The sequence below is a fragment of the Panthera pardus genome, unplaced genomic scaffold (genome assembly GCF_024362965.1).
Source record: "Panthera pardus isolate Hobbes unplaced genomic scaffold, ASM2436296v1 HiC_scaffold_5, whole genome shotgun sequence".
Lineage (NCBI taxonomy): Eukaryota > Metazoa > Chordata > Mammalia > Carnivora > Felidae > Panthera > Panthera pardus.
Window position 1 is genome coordinate 1,981,378 of NW_026526980.1, and position 19,435 is coordinate 2,000,812.

The window sequence follows — 19,435 nt, forward strand, 5'->3', positions numbered from 1 at the left end:
GCTAATGATTGGATAATCTGAAGATGAAGTGAGCCGTCCATGACGTGAACAAATGGCTGGTCTAGGTGTTGAAGGACCTAATGGCTGTCACATGGCTCATAGCCCCATTAGGTGGTTTTGTTGCTTTTGCTTGTGCTTTTTTGTTGTTTGTTTGTTTGTTTTAAATTTTTTAATGTTTATTCATTTTTGAAGGACAGAGCACAAGTGGGGGAGGGGCAGAGAGAGAGGGAGACACAGAATACAAACCAGGCTCCAGGCTCCGAGCTGTCAGCACAGAGCCCGACACGGGACTCGAACTCACCAACTGCAAGATCATGACCTGAGCCGAAGGCAGATGATCAACCGACTGATCCACCCAGGCGCCCCTGTTTGTTTGTTTTTAAGTGAACTTAGATCGCCAGCACTACTCTGTTTTGTGCACAGTATGTGAATCACTCATCACCAACCACAGCTCATGCTCTAATTGGTGGCCATATATTCTACAAGTTTATAGTGAGTTCATGTAAATTCTGTGTTCTATTTGTATTCTTGGCTGGAGAAGGTGGTTGGCTATGCTCTGTTAACTGAGAGATCCTGGTTGATTGGGCCACAGCCCTTTGGAGTGTTAGAGCCGGAGGAAACCGAACAGTCCACCTGGTCCGTCTTCTCGTTGTACAGATAGACGGAGATCACGTAAGTTAAGGGCCAAAACTCAGATATTTTCAGGTCCACGCAAGTGACATACTTGTTTGAGAGAGCTCGGTTTATGATGGAGACATAGGTAAAAGCAATCATTAATTTTCCTCATTAACATGGGAATTTTAAAACCATAGACATGGTGCTATGTGACCCCTTGGTGGGGACACTGATAGTCTAGAGGACCCATGGGCCATCCAAAGGTGTGCCCCCACACGCCCATCTAATCATTGCCGTATTGGATTGCTGACCCAACATTACAGTATCTGTTGATATTTTTCAAGAGCAAGCAGCCATTTGGATTTTTAAGTGGCCTCTTGTTGAGTCCTGCTTTATTTTTTATCTGCCCAGCCTCTGAAGATAGTGAGTTTGTAACCCCCGACTTAGTCTTGGGGTCTTAATTTATTTTTTTAAACAAGAGGTAAAATTGGAAGCGTTAATCCTTCATTACAGGTGCATAAAAAAAAGACAGCTTGGGTGCTCCTGCTTGACAAATGCAGAGTCAGAGTAGATTAGAGCTTGAAATGACCGTCTTGTCTACCTACTTCGTTTGTGAATGATAGCAAGGCTCAGAGAGGGAGAGTGACTTATCTGAGTCACACAGTGAATATCTCAGCAAGAACATCCCCAAAGAAAATTTCCACTGCACCACTCCCCTCCCTATGGATCATACTTTCTGTGACCATCTTTTTTTTTTTTTTTTTTTCTTTTCTTTTCTTTTCCTTTCTATCTCCTGGTTATCTCTGCATTGAAATGGACAAAGCCCGGTGACTTTAGGAGCAGATTGGGATGTATGACCTGGAGCTTCATTTCTCTTTGAAAACCTGCTTTACTTCCTAGCCAGAGGCCTCAGGGCCTTACTCTCACTAAGGCTTCCAGACTTCTAAAAAGAGTCTTTATTTTACCTAGTTCTTTCCTGCTGATCCTGTTGGTTAGGTTGAGGAGGCTGTGCTCATTCAGTAGTATTATATATTCCAACGAGCTCTAGTCTGAATCACTCCTGGGTCAAAATACTCTAAGGAGTCTGGGTTTCTGCCTTTTTCATCCCTGGAAAGGACAGAGGCGGTCAGATCGTCCAATTATAACCTTGCGTGTACAGCTAGTCTGAGTGATTGCATAAGCTCCCTGCCTCCTTAGAAGAACAAAGGACCTTTGTGAGGCAGGTGAGCCTGGTAGGTGAGTCCACCAGAATGGAGCCCCCACGGATGCTAAGGGTTCTCCACCTCCTGGACTGTGGAGAGAAGGTCACTACAATCCAGACAATAGCCCATCCTCTTACATCAGGAACAGAATGTATCTGGGCTCAAGGACCTGATTTTTATGTGATGTCAGTGTCCTACCTGGACAAGTATGTTTTTCAGGAGACCAAGGTTTGTAGCCTTTATAAATCCACACCAACCAGGCCTTTGGGAGCAAGGTGATTTGAAGCCTTAAGGGTTGTGGACTTGTTTTGAGGCAAAAAGTCAATTTTCTTCCTTTAAAAAAATGATAGAGTTAGTTACAAACAGCACAAGTTGGAAAGTTTGGGCTACCCTGGTCTTTTAAAAGTGGAAAATGTAATTATGCATTATGATTGGTAGATAGAGAAAAACAAATTAGAAATTTCTTGGACTGAAAAGAATTTTGAAAAAAAGAAGAGGCAACTATCATGTATTAGTAATGTTTGGTGACAGTAACTAGCATTTAGTGAGCATATGCTACATACCCAGTGCGGTGATACGAAAACCTTCAGGTGCATGGAGCACCTGGGTGGCTGAGTAGGTTAAGTGTCCAACTTTGGCTGAGGTCATGATCTCACGGTTTGTGAGTTCAAGCCCTGCATCGGGCTCTGTGCTGACAGCTCAGAGCATGGAGCCTACCTTGGATTCTATCTCTTTCGGAAGGAAGGAAGGAAGGAAGGAAGGAAGGAAGGAAGGAAGGAAAAGAAAGAAAGGAGGGAGGAAGAAAGGAAAGAAGGAAGAAAGAAAGAAAGAAAGAAAGAAAGAAAGAAAGAAAGAAAAAGAAAAGAAAGAAAGAAAGAAAAGAAAAGGAAAAAGAAAGAAAGGAGGGAGGGAGGAAAGAGGAAAGAAAGAAAGAAGGAAAAAGAAAGAAAGAGAAAAACGAAAAGAAAACTTTAGGTGCATGACCTGAGTGAATCTGACAGCATCCAGAAGAGGTGGGTACCCTAAGTGACCCCTTGTCTCCTCAGTGAGAAAACCAGAACACAGAAGAATCAAGGAGACTGCCCAAGGTCACATCACAAAGCCAAAAAGGGCAGAGCAGGGATTTGGAGGCAGCCAATCGGACTCCAGAATCCACTCCGTTATTCACTCCACCAGCCAAGCACTAGGCAGCACATTTTCTTCACATTCCATAGCCCATCAAGGGATGGATGGGACGGTGCCAGAATTATAGATGAGGAAACAGAAGCACAGATGTTAAGTAACTTGCCCCAAGGCCATACAACTGATAAACGGAGGAGTATAAATGCAAGTAGAGGTCTGGCAGATTCCTAAACCCACATCGTGTGACTTCCCCTTCAGAAGTAGTTTATTTTACCTAAATGGCATTCCCTGCTATTAATCATGATGTTATAGCAGACAAATGCGTTAATAATCTTTGTCCCCGTAATTCTGCGTTTAGCTCAAAACTGCCTCAATTTACACACGCACACAATCTCCCCTCACCCCCTCCTCCCATTCCCCCAAACACCCCCTGTACCCCCAGGGTATCCAGTGGCCCGCCAAGTGAAAAGGGCCTCAACCCATTTGGCAAGCTGACTAAGGAAGCCTGGATCTCCCAGAGAAACTTGCTACAAGGAAATCGCTAATTATAACCCAAATTGTATTTGACTTATGCATCTCTGCTTCACGTTGTAACACTGTAATTTAAAGAGATTGTTCCTGGCCTTTTTTTAGGGGAAGAAATTAACTACCATTTTTTTTTTTTTTTTTTTTTTTACTAAGAAAGGCAGTGGTAACCGTGGTACAGGAATGACAGGAGGTGGGTCCCGTCCCCTCCTCCCCTCTACCCATCTTGTCTTGCAAGTGGGGGCTGGGTTAGCAATTATGCAAGGACTTGCCGGAGGTTCCAGGCACTGTCTCTGAGTGACACCCATCTGGTGGCTTCACCAAAGGGAGAGAGAACACGAAGGTGGGCAGGCTTGGAAAGAAGAGTCTCCTTGACTCTAGGAGTGATGGTTTGGAGGCGGAAGGGAAGCAAGGACATTAGTCCTTGGATTTGGGGGCCGTCTCCTGTTTTGAGCCACTGACGTACTTGACAAAGACTAGAGGGGACCTGGTCAGGGGTTGAAAAGGGGAGTTGGAAGCATTGCCTGGATTTCAGAGCCTTGGCTGTCTCTCTTCCTGGTCCAACTATCCATGGGACCCAGAGCCCCTCACCAGCACCCCATTTTCCCTCTTCTCTCCTCCTTACTCCAGGCCTTTAGTATCAGCGTTAAGCCGGGACACAATTTGGCAAACTATCATCAATGGGTCCATACCGGCCCACTGTCTGTTTTTGTCAATAAAGTTTTATTGGAACACAGCCACACTGATTCATTCATGTATTGTCTATGCTGCTTTGCTTTTGCAGAGCCGAGTGATTGCAACAGACGTATAACCCACTGAGCTGAAACAATGCTTTCTGTTTGGCCCTCCACAGAAAAGGTTTGCTGATTCCTCACCTAGGCCGAAGTTTGCATATTGCTGGCCTACTGGCTTTATTTAGACCTCAGGCCTGTTTTGTTGGGTTCACAAATGGAATGAACTGGCTACATGTTCATTGGGAGATTTCGCAGTATAATCTGGCTTGGATTAAAAACTGGAAAAGTTTACCGGGAGGACACAGCAGTGGTGTGCTAGTGTTGAGGATGCGGCTGTCCCTCAAGGCTGTCTGCCATAGTGGCCACCTACAGTGTTTTACTAAGCTGACCCAGCCTTGTACGCGTTCGAGTTTGGCTACGTCATCTGGGTCTTCTGGACTATTTTTTAATAAAATATTTCCAGTTTCTCTCCTAACCAGTGAATTACATTTCTTTTATTCTTTCTCCTTCATCATACTGGCCTTCCCTGCGGAACTCTGACCAGAAAATAAATGTCAGTGTAATTGCCAGAATTTAGTGAATGCCAGAGTTATATCAGAAATGTAGCGTCCCTTCCTACCCCCTAATACATCCGTATTCACACACACACACACACACACACACACACACACAGCCCCTGTTTTCTCAAGAAACTTTGGGAATCAAAGCCTATATCACTGTTTTCTTTGATTTAAATCCAAGATGGATTACTAAGTGTTATATTCTTCTGAGGTCACGGAATGAATGTCACAATTGTTATTATTAACAGAGTAGATATTTATGGTGTCGGCCAACGTTATTCAGGTTTTATGTTTATTAATTCTAAACCAACCGAGTGGCTGGTAGGCTGAGCCCCATTTCGTCAATAAGGAAAACTGAGTCCCAGAGAGGTTATGTAAACAGCCTTAGGGCGTACCATCAGAAAGTGATGGGCTTGGAACTCACACTCAGTCCTGGCTAATGCAAAGGCACTGCTCTGATATACCATGGCACTCTTTAAAGCGTGTGGGCACCTTCAGTGGAACCAACCCTTGACTGAAGTAGACAACCGATGCCCAGCTCCGGAGCCAACAAGTACAATGTACTAAGCCCCAGGGTCAATTTTTCTGTAGCGAGAACAAGTGATCCCAAGAAGGGCCTCTGAAGGCTTGACTAGAGGCGCTGAAGGTCAGTTTTTGGTAAATAGTCATTGAAGAATCTTCCATTATTCTCAACGAATCTGCAGAGAATATCTTTTCCCACTAGCCTTTGCAAGCTCAGCAGGGGGAGACACTGGGGAGTAGGGAACCCCATGTTTTCTTTTGAAAACAAGGCCTCCTAGGGTAGGAGAATACCAAGGCAGAGGGAAATCCCGGTGAACAGGGTCTAGGCTTTGTCCCACAGCTGAAGGCCAGCACAGAGCCCCACCTGTGTTGCCCAGGCATCTCAGCCTACCCTGAGACGAGCGTGTGGCTCCAGGAAGCCCTATGATTTTGTACCAGCAGTTTGGTCTACAGGCTCTCTGAGGATGCACAGTGGTCTGACATTGGGGCTGAGCCCTTGATAATGACACTGTAGACACGAGGTAATTACAGATCTGTTACTTCCCAAGTCAAGCTAAGTGGACCTCTGATTATTATTCTGCATATAATAGGAGCATAACTAACACTGAAGGGAAATTGTACTTCTCTCTTTTATTAACCACTTTTATATTCCCTTGTGCACGGCTATGATGCTATGAAATCTCTTTAAATGTGATATTACTCAATATAATACAATAATAATGCACACACCGTAATGTATTGGATTACTTTGCAAACAGCCCTTCTGAAATTGAATTTCCCATCATTTCCCTGGGCCAGCTCAGGGCTGCTGGGCTCACAGGCCCTTTCTGTGCTTGGGAGCCTGGGGTCTACCTTCACAGTCAGTTAGGTTTTCATAGATGTAAGCAATTGGTCCCCATCATCTTTATTCATGGTGAGGATGTTGGCGAGCCATGTTCCCTGGCACCTCATGGTATATCACAGCTCAGAAATGTGCACAATTTCTGGAACCTCAGCATAGTTTGCAAATGACCCGGGTTCAATGACCTCAGAAGGGAGCTAAGCCAGATGGAAGGGATGCCTTCCGTGCTGGAATTAAATTCTGGAAGTATTTGCAAATCACCTTTGCTGAAGGTTCTGTGAGATCTTCACCCTTATTCCCAACTTCTGTTCATCTGTAAAAACTTTCATGACACCATCTCAAAGCTGCTGTTGGTGTGCCCTTTACCTCCTGCACGTGCCTTGAGACTTTACCCCTTTGACACCCAAAAATAATGTTTATTGAACTCATACAGTGTATCGAAATATGCATTAATCTATTAAGTGACATCCAACAATTTTATAAAAACTTAAATCTTTATGTTTGCCATAAAGCTATGAAGTCTCAGAGGATGCCACTGTGCCTTAGTTGTCTTTTTTATTCTTTGTGCCAAGCACAGTGCCTGGAATAAGGAAGATACTCAAGAATTGTGTGTCATTATTCATACATGGAAATGTCTTGGGTTCCTGCTATTTGAGAGGCATAGAGTCAGGCCGTGGAGGTACAAGAATAAATGCCAGACATGGGTTCTCCTTCAGGAAGTGACAGCCCAGTGCAAAACATAGAATATGAACAAACAAAAAACACCTGCATAATTAAATAATCACATTTGTGGAAAATACCATAAAGGAAAGGTACAGATGTTATGCGTGGGTGCACACTTCTTCCCAACATGACAGGGATACCATGTTAGTAGCTGATGTGGCCATAGTGAGAGTATTTATACCATGGAAATTGGCAATGACACAAACCAGGGCTTTTGTGGTCTTGTCATCTGTGGAGCTGGTTGGTAACCACCACACCCTTGGCAGAAACTTGGCATATTCAAATGAAGGAATGTCAGTGTAGCTGGGTTGAGGGGCAGGGAGAAGGTGGCCCAAATGAAGATGAAGAAGTGGTCAGCAAACATTATTACGGGACTTTGTAAGCCAAATTGAGGGTTCACATTTTCATCCTTTGCACAGTGGGAGGCCACTGGAAGATCTTAAGAGAATGGCATGATTAGGTTTTGATTTTAGGGGTGACCTGACTGTAGTGTGGAACATGGATTAGAGCAACACAGTAATGGGGTGGGGTAACTGGGGGAATGGCAGAGAGTAGTCAGTGAGCTACTGCAATGGTCTGGACAGGACAGGACGGCATGCACTCGTGTGGTCTGGGCAGTGAGTTGGCTGTAGGATGTAAGAAAACGGATAGGATCCAGGATGACTTCAAGTTTGGGCCTCAATAAATGCAGCTCTTATAAAGCTGAATCTTGATGGAAATGAGGATTGTTTTCCAAAGAGTAGAAGGAGTTGAGATCAAAGTGTGTGTGTGTGTGGGGGGGGGGTACTTGTGAGACACCTAGATACAAATAAGCGTCTGTTTATCTTTAAAATGGACAGACTAATGCCTATCTCACATGGTAGCTGGGATTCTTAAATGGATTGATTTATAAGGAATCATTTGGCATGTAGGAAACAAGCAATAAAATGTAGTTGAATCTGAATTTCTGACACATTTAATAGGTGCCCTTTTGAAAATTGGACAGCCAGACTGGAATTAATTAATAATGTTTTAGGTTTAGTCTGAAACACGGAGTTTTCTATAATTGAGTCACATTGTATAGTGCCATTGGGAGAAAAAAATGTTTAGGCTAAATGTCCTTTGTTCTAATTCCAGTTTGGGCATTCACCTACGCAAATCACTCAGTGCAGGGCTCACATCACCAATATGGTGTCATACTACCTTGATTCAAGTCCTACATCCACCACGTCTTAACAAGTTAAGCAAGTTGCTTAATCTCCTTGAGCCTCAGTTTTTCAAACTGTAATTGTCTTAACTGACAGGGCTTTTGTGAACACCAAGTGGTTATTTCAGGCAAAGCTTTATGACTATGCCTGGCATATAATTGGCACTCGGTCAATGGGGGCCATGATTAGGAATCACTTTGAGTCCTGGTTTTTGCATCTTTCAAAAGGACACAATAATTATCTATGACCTGACCAACTCATGGGGTTGGAGTAACTATCAAATTACCAAAGAATCTGCCACAGCTCTTTTTTTTTTTAATGCTTATTTATTTTAGAGAGAGAGAGACAGAACATGAGCAGGGGAGGGGCAGAGAGAAAGGGAGACAAAGAATCCTTAGTAGGCTCCAGGCTGTGAGCTTTAGCACAGAGTCCTACGCAGGGCTCCCACCCACAAACCGTGAGATTGTGACCTGAACCAAAGTCAGACGCTTAACCAACTGAGCCACCCAGACACCACTACCACAGCTCTTTGTAATATCCAGTGTGCATACTTGTAAACTTCTGTTACTAGTTCAAAGTGCTATAGTCTTTTACAACTTAGCCCTCAGAATGGCCATCAAGTATAGATGTAATGATGCTCTCTTTACAGATGAGGAAATTGAGGTTTGGAGAGTGGACATGACTTGATGTCTTTCCCAAGGTCACCTCACTAGTATGTGGTATGTCTGAACCCACAACTTCTCCTGATACCTTCTCTAAGGGGCTAGAAGAATGGAGAGATCACTGGGTTTGGGGTAGGGAAGTAAGGAAAGATCTACCTGGTTCTGTGAGGTCCATCTGCCCTGACCTTGCCAAAGGAAGTAAGAATCAAGAGATACTGGCTTCTGACATGACTTCCCCCAGACCCTTACCTTTGTACCCACTTCAAGAGTGATGTTTGGGATTAACAGAGACAGTGAGAGACTAGCCAGACCTCCCAGTGCAGATTTCCACTTGGACGCAGACTAGATCGTTTGGAAACTAAACTGTACATTGGAAAACAGTTCTGGATAAATTAATTTCTGTGATACATAATGCATAAGGGGAAATCCATGGTATTTTTAAACAATGGAAATGAGAGAATCTGCCTTTTGGGCATTGATCCCAATTACATTTAGTCCAGAAAACATTTATCAACACCTACTGTGTGCCAGTTCCTTGCTGGGAAACAGAGATGAGTCAGACATTGTCTGTGCCCAGGAAGGGTGAGAAATCAGTGGAGACACCCACTAAGCCATCAGCCCTGGGTTCGACCTTGAGATCGGAAAACAAGGAGAGTCATGAGTACTTACGCCTGTCTCTTCTTGAAAGCATAATAAGGCAGATCAATAATGAAACGTCTGTGAGATACTTTACAGAAGGGACCTCCTATAGCCTTCCCAGCATCCGTGTTAGGCTGGCAAGAATATTTCCATTCTGCAGATTAAAAAAATTGAGGCTCAGGGAAGCCTTATAACTTGCCCCGAGCCCCTGGTGCCCCATGTTGCCAAGGCTGGACTCCTACCAAACACTACCTACCCTGAAGCCCCTCTATACAGCCTCTTCTGTGTCTCTGAGGGACCTTCATTTTTGCAAACTCTGGTTAATTCCATGAGTTGACTGGCTGCGTCTCTCACAGGCTCAGATGAGAGATACTTTAGATCCCACCTTTGCCCGAAGCACAGGGTGTTTCCCTTAGAAGAAGCCCCCCACCTGGAAATCCAAGGCTCCAACAGTTCACGGAAGCCCCTTTCCACCCTGACTGCTGTGCACACCCTGAGCAGAAAGATAATTCACCCTAATTATCCAAAACCCATATTTAAGGACAAGTACAAAGAACTCTAACTGAGGTTCAAAAATAAACGATTCAGCAAAACTGCACGAGGTAAATTCCCTCAGAAAGGAGAGTTTATCGCTGACGGTTCTAAAAGGGAGCCTTTACCCTTTTGTTGGCTGCAGATTCAAGTTAAAGGTACAGGCCCGCCTATTCTCGGTGGCACCTTTCCCTTTATGCCAGTGTAGCTCCAGAAGGAGCCCTGCTGATGGCAGGATCCCCCCTCTCACTGTCCCACTGTCCTGTCTCAGGTACTACTGTCTTAACATAGGGTTGGGGTTTGTCCTTTAATCCATTTCTGACATAGAGTTTTAGCGATTTATTCTCCCGAATGTTCGAAAGGGCTGGCCCATCAGAGTGGGGAGCATGCAGGCTGTACTTCTCACTAAGCACGTGGGCCTCAAGCCCGACGCTTTCTCTGAGCCTCAGTTTCCCTGTCCGGCAAATGGTCTTGTCAATGGCCATGAGGATTCAGTGGAATAACAGGAGTGATTCGGGGAGCTTAAGAAATCTCCTAGGTCATTCCTAGAGTAGGTGCTTGGAAAGGTGTCTCAGATGAACAGTGTTTGATTTCCCACCCACACCCATGTGTGATCCCTAAGGGACAGTGTGGCTGGCTGCTTGAGGTCAGAGAGCTGGGCCTGGCGAGTGTTGGAGGGTCTTCCCTCTCTCGGGACCTGAGCTGGAGAGGAGTATGGGCACTGGGGACCCTCCCAAGGATGCCCCTCAGCCACCTAGAGCATCAGTTCCTTGTTAGACATGGTAGATGGGATTTTGATGATTGGAAACGTAAGAAAGGCTGGAACCCAGAACATTCTGAATCTACTCTGTCACCCCCTCTACCCTGTGAGGACCCAGGCCGGAGAGAGGTATGCTGGGAAGACGGCCCACAGGAGAGACCAAACAGTCCTTTCAAAATGTCTAGGCAGGCAACAAATGTCCTCTGATGCAGGGACATGTGACAGACTTGGACAATGTAACTTGTCTGCCCCAAGGCATAAGCCAAACATATAATTCTTTCCTAGATTTTCCCCTCATCTCCCACCCTGGATTGCCTAGCTCTGAAGGTCACATCCCCAATGATTTCAAGCACAGAGAAGGTAGAACTGGGTAAAGGGGACAAAACAAAAGAAAAACAGACACAGGAAGAAAGGGAAGGCATGGAGGGGGAGGAAGAGGTAGAGAGAGAGAGACAGAGACTGGGCTCACTCCATATTTTTTTTCTTTAAAAAATAGATGATCTAGATCTAAATCTAAATCTAGAGATAGATAGAGATATATAAAGGCAGCAGCGAATCTAAGTGACATCCTCAGTGACATCTGAGGCTCAATGAACTTGCTCACTCTACATGGAGTCCCAGTGAATGTTCCAGGTTCTGAACGATGATGTTGGCAGTTGCCCTAACTCAGTAAAAGGGGTGAGCATAGGCAGATCAAGCAGAGAGCCCTCCCACATCCATTCTGCTGGGTGCTGTACCAGTTATGCCTTCCAGTCACCCAGGGGTGAGGTTAAAGAGGCACAGCCCCTGAGCTACTGGGTTTGTGCCTTGGGACACAGGTGGGAGGCCAGCAGGAATCCGGTGTTAACACATCCCATGGTGAGGCTTAACACAGCCGACCAGACACTTACCTTCACGCAAGCCTTTGCAAACCAGTTCAGCGGCCCACTCACTGCTCACTTAGACTGCAGAGTATCAAACTCTGGGAGGCATTGGGATCTGCTGGAAAGTATGATGTATCTTATAGGCCTGTTCCTGATACAATAGTGATGGCAGCAGCTGCCATTGCCAAGGACCCATCCGCTGCCACTGTGCCTTTATCACGTGACCCCCAGAACCCCTTGATAGAGCTGTCTTTCCCTTTTTCAGAGAAGACAGGTGAATCTGGGAGGGTTGAATGGTCTGTGTGCCCCCAGGAACGCAGCCGGTCGAGTATAGCCTTATGCACATCGAAATGGAGAACCGTCTCTGGAGGGTTTCTCAACACCTGTAATTTTCGGAGTACCTAATAGTTGCCGCGCAGGATCTGTGTGTCCCACATTCTTTATTTCCTTCTGCCTTCTTGGTGATTCTGTGAAGCGGGAGAGAAACTCTTCATTCTGTGGAGGAGGAAAACGAGAACAGGAGAGTCCGAGCTGAACCCAAGCTGACTCCTAAGACAAGGGCTGTGTGTTTCTCATCTCTGTCCTTGGGCGGGGGTGAAAGCCGCCTGATCAGGATTGCTGTAGGGGAGAATGACAAAGGGGAGCGAGGCCTGGGGGCAGACCAACATGTGTCCACACACTTGGTAGCCGTGTAGTCTGTTGTGTCAAATGGACCCAACTTGATGGCCTGGGTTACATAGTGCCCCTCCCCCCAAAAATTCATGTCCACCTGTGACCTCCGAAGGCAACCTTGTTGGAAATAGTTTTTGCAGATATAATTGTGGAAGTTAAACGAGGGTCATACTGGGCTAGGGTGCACACTAACTCCAATGGCTGGCAGCTCTAGGGGAAGGCCAGGTGAGACACAGAGAGAGGAAGACCAAACAAGCACAGAGGCAGAGGTTGGGGTGATGCATGTACAATGCAGAGAAGGCCAGGGCACCCCAGGGCCATCAGACAGGAAGAGGCAAGGGCGGACTGTCCTCTAGTACCTTCGGACGGAGCGTGGCTCAGCCAACACCTTGATTGTGGATGTCTGGCCTCCAGAACTGTGAAAGTAGAGATTTATATTGTTTCAAGCACTGAATTTGTGGTAATTGGTCACGGCAGCCCCAGAAAACTAATACAGCCAAGGTATTTGTTGAATTTGTTTGCTTTATGGCACTTACCACAACTGGCGATCATTTTCTTTGTTAGGTTGCTTATGTGGGCCTGTCAGCCACAAAGCAGCTCCATGCTGTGTTTAGTTCATCACCCCCGTGTCCCCAGAACTTTGCTCAAAGTAGCTGCTCAGGGAAAGTGTGCTGAATGAATGAATGAATGAATGAGTGAATGAGTGAGTGAAATGGGCTGTTGTGAGGCTGAAGCAAGGTAATATCTTGAGATTGCATCAAACAGTGTTTGGGCAAGAGCAGGCATGAAAAATAAAGGTTGTTCTGATTATCATTCCAGGCAGGAATTACATTTTTCTTAGGGCCCCTCTGAATTGCAGAGAGCCAACGGGAACTGGAGTAGTTACCTGGACGGAGGGAACACAGTTAAAGGAAAGGCCGTTTCTGCCAACATTGACAGGATGGGAGCCCCCCGCCCCTTTCTTGAAACTGCAGTTCCCTTTGAGGAAAGGAGCCCACCAGTGAGAAGGGCAGGGTCCAGGCAGCTGGGGGGGGGGGGCAGCGGAGGCAGGGTTTTGCGGCCCCCTGACCCCCTGGCTCGAGGCCAGGCCTCCACCTTCCCACTCTGCAGGAGGCTTTGATCTCATCTCCCTGCCCAACAGACACACATTAGTCGATAATTCCGGAAGACATCAAAACCCCAGCACGAGCCCTTCCTCTGCCTGCAACCTCCAGAAGTTGCAAGCCCTGCTAATGGGCCCCGGACAGGTCTGTTCTGTTTCCCAGGGCCTGGGGTACTCTGTCTCCACTCTCTGTCTGCCTCTGACCCAGTGCGTTTACAGTTAAGCCAAGTAGCCCAAATGGAAGAGATGACCTTCACAGCGACTTGATTTACCTGTGGCTGCTGTATTGTTCTTCTTGGCCTTCGTTTCCAGGTGGTGGCACACAGTGGGGCGGAAAGACCATGGGCTCAGGAGCTTGAAGACTTGGTACACGGTCCCACCTCTGCATTTTGAGGCTCTGTGACCATCAGCAAGGCATACACATCCCCTGAGTCTCTGTCTCTGCCTCTGGGAGAAGAATCAGAAATATGAGTCCCCCGCACTGCCCGACAGAACTGTTTTGAGGCTCACGGGAGAAATCAGATGTGAGCATGCTTTAGAAATCAGGAAGTGTCATAAAAATAGAAGCAATTATTACCATTATCCCATGACTCTGAGCTCATTAAAAAAAAAAAAAATTCATTACTGACCCTGTGTTACACACTGCCGATGGAGAGACAAACAAAACTCTATCCCTTATGACTTTCCTAAACTATGCAAATAAGTCCTATTCATTACAGAAAAGAGAGAAAACCCAAAAAAGCAAATAATAATCATCACCACAGTTGCCACCATCACTGCATTGACCACCTGGTTGTTTATCCTCTTTGGACTGTTGCAGCGTCTTACAAAATTTTTTAATGTCTTTTTTTTTATTGCTTATTTTTGAAAGAGAGAGACAGAGCATGAGCGGGGGAGGGGCAGAGAGAGAGGGAGACACAGAATCGGAAGCAGGCTCCAGGCTCCGAGCTGTCAGCACAGAGCCCGACGTGGGGCTCGAACTCAGGAACAGTGAGATCACAACCTGAGCCGAAGTTGGACACGTAACTGACTGACCTACCCAGGCACCCCCAATTTTTTTAAATAAATAAAAATACAAAGATGATATATGCCATCCTGTTTTGTGACCTGATCTATAATGGAAAATATCATCTATATCTTTCCAAGTCATTTAATTTATTCTGACGTTTCCCCCCTCTGGTGGCTTCTTTGTGTTTTGTGGCCGGCATTGTTTGGATTGGACTGAGTGTATGTGGCCAGTCCCTTGTCGTTGGATACGTAGGTTGTTGATTTAGCCAGTCCCTTGTCGTTGCACACGTAGGTTGTTTCCCATTTTTCACTGCAGCAAATATCACTGTAATGAATTTCCTCTCGCCCACATCTTTGCACACTTCCCCGATTGTTTCTGTAGAATAAATTCCCAGAAGTAGAACTGCTGGGTCAAAGAGTAAAAATGCACATTTTTAAAGGCTTTTGATAGTCAGATAAAACTAAAAAATCACCCTCCAGAAAGATTATACCAATTTAAACTCCCAACAAGACTGCACGGGAGTGCCCTGTTTCCCGAACTCTCGCCAGAGCCGAGCATTATCTCAGAGTGATTTAAAATGCCTGAAGAAAGGAATGATAACGGTTTCTACCCAGCACTAGCTAAAACACGAGCACTGCATATTGGCTTTCAGCTTGATAAATACTTTCTTATAAGGTCATAAATATCAGCGGAACCAAAGGTTAATGTAGTGTGCAATGCTGTAAAATTCAGCAGGCAACCTGCTAGATCATTATGATGCATTAGCACCTTTCAGTATGAAGTGGGATGGCTTACAAAGTCTGTTTATAAGTGGCCACTAACTCAACAAGTGCGTAATTGTGTCAGGTGGCCCCACTGCTCCTGCAAACATAATTTATTAAGTGCACACCTTGCCTTCCATTATATGCCAAGACTGAGAAACAGAGGAGGAAGGAGGTGGGGGAGGAGAGGAAAGAAGGAAAGAAAAGGATTCATGAATCTATGTATTTCATCCCTTTCGCAAGCCAGAGATCCTTAAAAGACCAACATAATTTATTGCAGAAAAAATAAAGCAAATAATCCCTTTCATATATTAGCAGTGAACTTACCACATGGCTGGCAGCATTAGAATCAGAATCAAGGCAGGCATGAAAATAGCTGTACCATTAGGAAGCATGTGCTTCTAGAAATTAGACTTTTAAATTATTTAGTTTGTGTTTTGAAGTTTGCGATTCAGATACCTCACGTGTTCTGTTTTTTATGCAGGTGGAAACAGGTTTCATGGTTGTTTGCTATTGTTCTTGGGTTGGCTGGTAAGAAGTTGAAACAGTTACAGTGATTAATGAACAGGAAGGTTGTGTGTATTTTAAGGCAGAAGAGTAATCTGTCCTGGGAGGAGACAAAACAGGATGGATGGTATCAGCAGCCACGTGCCTGTTTGGTTTTGCTTCTTTAGTGACGGACCAAATCCCAGGCGTCAGGGACAGACTTGACTAAGCCCGTCTTAGCGTTGACTCAGGAGTGGCGCCTTGACTCGTTTGGAATTGTGTAAGAGAACTTACTCTGTACCATGTTAGAAATAAGCGGGACTATTCACCATGCAAAATATCCCGGAACAAACCAAATTGTTCTCTACCTTCTCCCCCTCCCAGCCACCCATCTCTTCCCCCCTACACACACACACACACACACACACACACACACACACACACACTTAGTTTTTTTCAAACAGCCTTTAAATCTGGTGCTGAACATTGGGAATAGAGAGGTGAGTGAAGCACAGCCCACAGCCTCCAAAGCCTTATCCCAGTCTCATGGCGTAGAGCATTGCCACGGCAGACACGTTCACCGGGGCAGTGAGCAGGGTGCTCACAGTGGGAGCTCATGGTAAGGCACCAGGGACTCCTCTCCAGCCATAGTTGCTGCTTCCGCTCATCCCTGTTTCCCACGTCTGATGCATCACAAGGCGAGCGGACTTGTCGCTCCCGCATGTGCCGCCACCATGTTCGTCTCGATGGTGAGTCATCAGCCCGGCGGCAGACTGGCAGAAAGCAGAGAGGCCATCCAGGCATGATGGCACTTTTGGGCCACACTGTTAACTAGAAACCCACTTAATTCTGCGTTAATGATTAATGAAGTATTTACCATCAACAACCCACGTTTATGGGTTCTGGAAGTATGTCGAATGAGACCAAGAAGCTGCTGCCATCACAGAGCTTACATTCCAGGAGGCTGAACAAACGCATCAAAGTACTTGCTAGTTTTGCAGGTGACACGAGAGAAACACACAAGAGCCGTGCTGCATCATGTGGGGTGGGCAGGGAGAATGCTCTGAGGAGGTGATATTTAAGCTGATGACTAAGGATGAGAAGGATCCAGTTATGGCAAACAGCGGAAGGAAGAGGTGCCAGGGAGGGGAGCCCACGTATGCAAAGGCCTTGAGGTGGGAAAGCCCCTGATGGTTTTGGGAGAATGAAAGCAGAGAGCTGAGGCTGTAAGACGTTCTAGAAATGAAATTGTAAAGGCAGGTCCTTGCTAGCCAAGCCAGGAGTTCAGATTTAATTCCAAGAGCAAGAGGAAGCTCCATGAGAGTTCTGAAGCAATCAGGGTAATGCTTTCTTGGGTGGACCCCTCCAGAGTTTGTGTTTGTTTTCTTTCTCTTTCTTTCTTTCTTTCTTTCTTTCTTTCTTTCTTTCTTTCTTTCTTTCTTTCTCTTCTTTCCTTCCTTCCTTCCTTTCTTTTTTTCTCTTTCTTTTCTTTCTTTCTTTCTTTCTTTTTCTTCCTTCCTTCCTTCTTCTTTCCTTTCTTTTTGGTTGTTCTAGAGACTACCCTTAAGTGTCAGGGTAAACAAGTGATTTCTGGGACTCCCCCATCCATGAAGGTTAATTTGGCGACACAAATATCTGCTCCCAGGCTAGGGAGATGGCTCTCATGATGCCCAGAGGGTGGGCTTTATGATCTGAGAGCACTTGGAATGTTTGCAGCGGCAAAGCCACGTCGTCCCATCGAATGTCTCTTTCATTTTTAATGAGGAGCCTGGAGGCACTGTATAAATAAAACGGCCGAATTATTAAATTATCACTCTACAGGGCATCTTATATTAGTCCTAATTAAATGATGCTTTTCATATTAACAAACAGTGCTCAAAAAAGGATTCCAATTTTTAATCCTGACCTAACAGAAGTAGGAAGCCCTAGAAATTTCTAGAACATGCACAATGCCCCCGGACTCACTGGAGGGCACAGATGGTGAGTTTTCAGATGTCATTCTGCATTTGAACATTCCCGGTAACCACAGTGACTGTCCCCTTCACCCAGACATAGACATCCACATTCATCCACACAAAAAATACTTCCAGGATTTCCGCCCCCTTAACCCTTGTGGGGTAACAGGGGCTAGACTTAAATTCCCACCTCAACCAACTGAAAAAAGTGCTCCACAGATAAGGAGCAATGAATTTAGGTTTTGGACCGCAAGGAGCACCAAGAGAAGGGAGAAAAATGAGATGAGCCCAATAGTGGCCCCAGACCACTACATGCAGAGGGTTTCCAAGTCCTGAGGCAAGTATGGGGAACCCAGATAAGGACTATTTAGGGTACCAGATACTAGATTCTGGGGACACAGTGGCGACTGACACCAGCAAGACCTCCAACCTGCTGAGCTTACATCATATGGGGGGAGACAGTCGATAAGTAACTACATACATGGGGTAATTTCAGCTAGGTCAATGGGGTGTTTGAAGACACTGGCAAGAGCCAGTTGTGAGCATTGATTTCCCATCAGTGTTTTCTGTGACATCATGTCTATAGCTTGAAATCAGCCACGGTGAGAGTATTTGCACCACAAAGTTGGCAAGGCTTGTGTATTATTGTTGCTTTGGAGAGTTTCCTTACCAACTTACTCTTCAGACAATGTGGTCAGGGAAGGCTTTGTAAGGGAGAACCGTTTCTGTTGAGACATGAGGATGAAGAGCCATTCATTCATCCCCCTTGAGGGAATGTTTCAGCGGAGGAAATAGCATGTGCAAAGGCCCTGTGCCTCCATATTCCATTCTTCCACCCTCTCTGATGTTCGGGGCAGAAGTGTCTCCCTTCCCTACAATCCCTTGATGAGATTTCATCCACTTCTGTATATTAACCATATAATCTTCCCTCCCCTTTTCACTCCCATGTCAGCACAGTAGAGAAATATCTTTATGGTGTTATTATGGCCTGATCCTTATGCTCTATTTTCAGATCTTCTCCACTCTGAGTCTGTGCCTTTTTTTTTTCCATAGTGGAATTTTACTACTTATTCCCAAGAATGATTCTTTAGTCCCTTGTCTGTGAGAACATGATACTCTTTTACAGTTAGAGAAGATTTAAAAACAAAAACCAAAACAAGAATATTTCTTTAACATCTACAGGTGTAGGATTTAAGCATTGAAAGGTAGAAGATTTCAGAATACATTTTTCAGAAGCATTTTCTGAAGCCCCAGGGTGTCTTCAGAGAAGGTGCAGGGCTGGGATTCAGGGCATGGCCTTGGCAAGACCAATGGCCTGAGTAACCAGCAGGTCATTGTTAATTGATAACGATGCTTTTTTATGGCAAAATCTGAACTAAACCTCAACTCGATTCTTAATATGCACCGCAGAAGCAGAGAGGAGAAATCCATAGTTCATGACCCATAAGATTTATGTCTCGAGCATTTCCAAGGCCCCATCTCTTTGTTTTCTTTTGTGTTCATGTGACCTGTTCACCGCTCTCAAATATCCTCTGACATATGCCCTCTGTCCTCTCACTAAGCAAATGAGATATTTCAGTACAAGCAAGACCCTCCCCTCTTTCCATCCTTGCTTGCTTCCTTGCTTGCTTCCTTCCTTTTTTGTTTCTGAATTTTCCAGTGTCGACAATTTTGTAAATAACAGCTTTTGAATAACAACTAAATATGAAAGTTAGATTTACAGGCCCCCAGGCGATGCTGAACCCTGCTGGGAAGGAAGAAAAAAGGGTGGCAGGAGTCACTAATCCAGCGAAGATCTCCAAGTGGCCAGGACCTCGGGGTTAGGATGCATAGCTCATTTAGGAAGGTGCTGTTGGGAGTCTGCCTGGATGCAGCTGTGTCCTAAGCCCCAGCTGCAAGGACATTCTTACCGCAGAATGGAGGGAGCTTCCTCCGTCCACATGTTTGGACAACCACAACCCAGC

General features: G+C 45.4%; 1 protein-coding gene and 1 long non-coding RNA gene across 42 annotated transcripts in view; one reads left to right on the top strand and one right to left on the bottom strand.

Moving 5' to 3' along the window:
• Positions 1-19,435, top strand: part of RBFOX1 (RNA binding fox-1 homolog 1) — a 2,061,409-nt gene that overhangs the window by 1,889,561 nt on the left and 152,413 nt on the right. The window lies entirely within an intron of this gene.
• LOC128774873 (uncharacterized) lies at positions 12,330-14,101 on the bottom strand. The gene is made up of 3 exons (XR_008419358.1): positions 13,533-14,101; positions 12,695-13,044; positions 12,330-12,574 (listed from the first exon to the last, which is right to left on the bottom strand). It is a non-coding gene; the product is annotated as an uncharacterized LOC128774873 (long non-coding RNA).